Genomic DNA, 3,435 nt, shown 5'->3' on the forward strand with positions numbered 1-3,435 from the left:
GAAGTGACTTCAGTTCAATCATATTTTCCTACGGAACACTCAGTTTGCAGACTGGACACACACCTTGTTGTTAATTTTTCCATATCTTATTTGATTCTCGGAGTCGGGACAGCGAATCTATAGAATCCATGTTTGCCACTAAAATGATAAAATGTATATTTTTTATTTAAATCTTTTATTTTTTATTTCTTGATAGAACATTACTCGTCAAGAAGTAAGATAAAGATCATACTACCGTCGTGGGGTTTCCGTTCTAAAATACTTTATGAAATTCTTCCCTTAAGAATTCCTTTAGAATGTCGTACGAGGCGACTACGGGATAGCAAGCCTTGACAGCTGACAACAATCCCAGAGGGTTAAAAACCTTACACAGGCGGAATTCTGTGGCCATAGGTGCATCACAGTCGGAAACCGATAATGCGAATATAAGAGTGATATTAGCTATATCCTTACATATTATAAAACAAAGTCCTCTACCGCGTATGTCTGTCTGTTTGTTCGCTATAAACTCAAAAACTACTGCACGGATTTTCGTGCGGTTTTCACTAATGGATATAGTGATTCCTGAGGAAGGTTTAAGTATAATTTATTAAGGTTTTACCCTAGCGAAGTCGGGACGGGTAAGCGTAAGTCTTGAATAAATCACACATCTGTGATCGGCAGGTCTAATAATTATTTTAAAAGTAACAAAATTAGCGTCTCCACAACCATCGCTGTCCCGGCACTTACAATACTTTATTACTTCGTCCGCGGGATTCGTTTATTTGCGCGATCGGCTTTTACTGATTTAAACGTGTGTCCAGACTCGGTTCATTGTGATCTTACACATGCCTAGATATGTACCCACATACTGACACACATTGCTCACCCTTAACTCCAAAGCTTTAAGGCTAAAGTCGTATAAATAAGTGTAAAATTAACTTGGTTTTATAGCTACAATTTAATGTTTCGAATAGATGTATAGATGATAAAGTAAATTGCCCTGGCATTGTTTTGCTCAATGCCTTTTTTTCATTTATTGATTATTCAATTTTTATTCATTGATTTTCATAAATAACGCTCAATGCATTCAGTTATGTGTGGGAGAGAGAGAGAGGATGTTGTCCTTAGTTTTGTTTAGGTTTAATCCAATAATCCTACTAATTACTATAAATGCGAAAGTTTGTGAGGATGTGTGTGTGTATCTATGTTTGTTACTCTTTCAGCTACTGGACAGATTGTTATGAAATTTGGTATACGGGTAGAATATAAACTGGAATAACACATAGGGTACTTTTTATCACTGAATTCCCATGGGAGCGAAGTCACGGGGCGAAGCTAGTATTCTTATAAGGCCCAGATTTGTCAATTAGTAGCTAGAGCGAGAAAAGGCAACAAACAAACAAAGAAACAAACAAACTTACTTCCCATTTATAATATTATAGTTAGATTAGATTTGTGAGGACCAATACAACGCCACTGATGCAGCACCACCTCTTGTGTTACACAGGTCTCATTTCCCATTAATATTATAACGACTGGGTCTATTCTGACGCAAAAAGAGGGGTGTTATAAGTTTGTTTGATCGCTAAGTGTGTCTGTATATCTGTATACATGGCACCGTAGCTCATCAATGGGTGAACCGATTTGGATGCGGTTTTTTTAATTTGATAGCTAATTTTTGCGCGGTGGTCCTTAGATATATTTGATTAAAATCGGTTCAGCCCTTCAAAAGTTGTAACGAAAAAAAACGAAAAAAAACCCTTTTTAACTATTTTTAACTTTCAATATTCCGTGAAAGTCAGGGTTTTTTTTTTAATTTGTCTAACAAATAAACTTGTTATGAGATTTGGTATTGTGGTTGCTTATATCTTGGATAATGGTAACATGGTACTTTTATCGCGAAACTACGCGACTCCCATAGAATTTAGCCAAAAAGTCTGATAGACAATGGCGCTTTATAAAGTAGATGGCGCACATAAAAACGTAAGTATTTTTTGAAATAATTACACAGGCAACACTGCGTGGTGTAGCTAGTAAAAAACGAATAAAAGAAATAATATACGCACCATTAGACAGAGCAAGCATTATATATCTTAAAGTACGAGCAAAATCTTGTAAGTACCTAAATCAATTAGAAATACATTTCATTACAATGTCAAAAGTACAGCAAATTAACATTTAAGTAACAATGAAAAGGGAAGATCATAAAATCCGTCACCGGTCGCGGGCCGCAATAATCGAAACAAATCGAGTCTAGTCGTCGCGAATCGATTGCTCGGAATCGATGTATCGATATGGAATTAGCATAAATCGATGGGACTCGTAACTTGCGCCGCCCAAAGGACCTTCCTTCAAATTTTTTAATCTCGTGGCGATGACCCCGTCTATTGTTTCTCGCCAGAAAACGCGGTAGGGTGACCATGCGTTCTTTTTAGATTGGATTGTGTTCGGGGGGATAAATAAATTAACATTTTTTTTTTCACGATCTATCGTTTTATGGATGATAAAATATAAAGTAAACGAATATTTTATTTAAGTAAATGTTAAGTGTTAACATATTTTTTTAATTTAAACATGCTTTTAGTAGCTGTCAGTCTACTTTAAAGTTTTATGAGGAAAAAGTGACTCAGCACACCATGATAGCACTAGACATAAACAATATTTAAAAATATAATAAAAGTCCTTAATTATTAAAAGATTTTCTAATGAATATCTGATAAAATAATTAATCTAAGTTTGATTTTAAACAAGATTCGTAACGCAATGTCGCCATAATATATATTTTTGATACTAGTTGCCTGTCCCGGTTTCTCTCGGTTAAAAATATAATAAATTATACAGAACCTTCCTCAGGAATCACACTATATATTGGTGAAAACCACATGTGAAATTTTTGAGGTTATCGCGAACAGGCAGACGACTTTATTTTATAATATATATAAGTACAAAATATTAACTATATTATACACGATTATTAACTTCCTATGTAAAACATTATGTAAAACATTTATAAAAGAAACTACTTAAAAATACAAGTGATTAATAATTTTTCTAATAGAATCATGGTCACCGTAGCGAGTCCAATATTCCGTCATTGTAAGGCTGTCATTGATCATTTTTCAAAAAACTACAAATTCCAGTCCAAATTGAATTTGGGTTGAAAAGGGCCAGACGGAGTTTTAGCTTTTTTTTACCGTCAGTGTGTGTACGGGTTAGGAAATGTCAGATTACGGACTTATTGAAATAATGGACTGATTTTTGAAACCTTCGCTTGTACCTTTAATATGAGAGAAAAAAGGATTTTTTTTTTACATAATATGTTGGAACGATGGTAGTGGTTAAGACGCCCGCCTGTGGATCGAAAGGTCCCAGGTTCGAATCCTACTCGTGCCACATGAATTTGTATACCAATCTGACTCGTGTATATAGTTGTTTTCATCGTCCACCACTTGC

The sequence above is a fragment of the Plodia interpunctella genome, chromosome 23 (genome assembly GCF_027563975.2).
Source record: "Plodia interpunctella isolate USDA-ARS_2022_Savannah chromosome 23, ilPloInte3.2, whole genome shotgun sequence".
NCBI lineage: Eukaryota > Metazoa > Arthropoda > Insecta > Lepidoptera > Pyralidae > Plodia > Plodia interpunctella.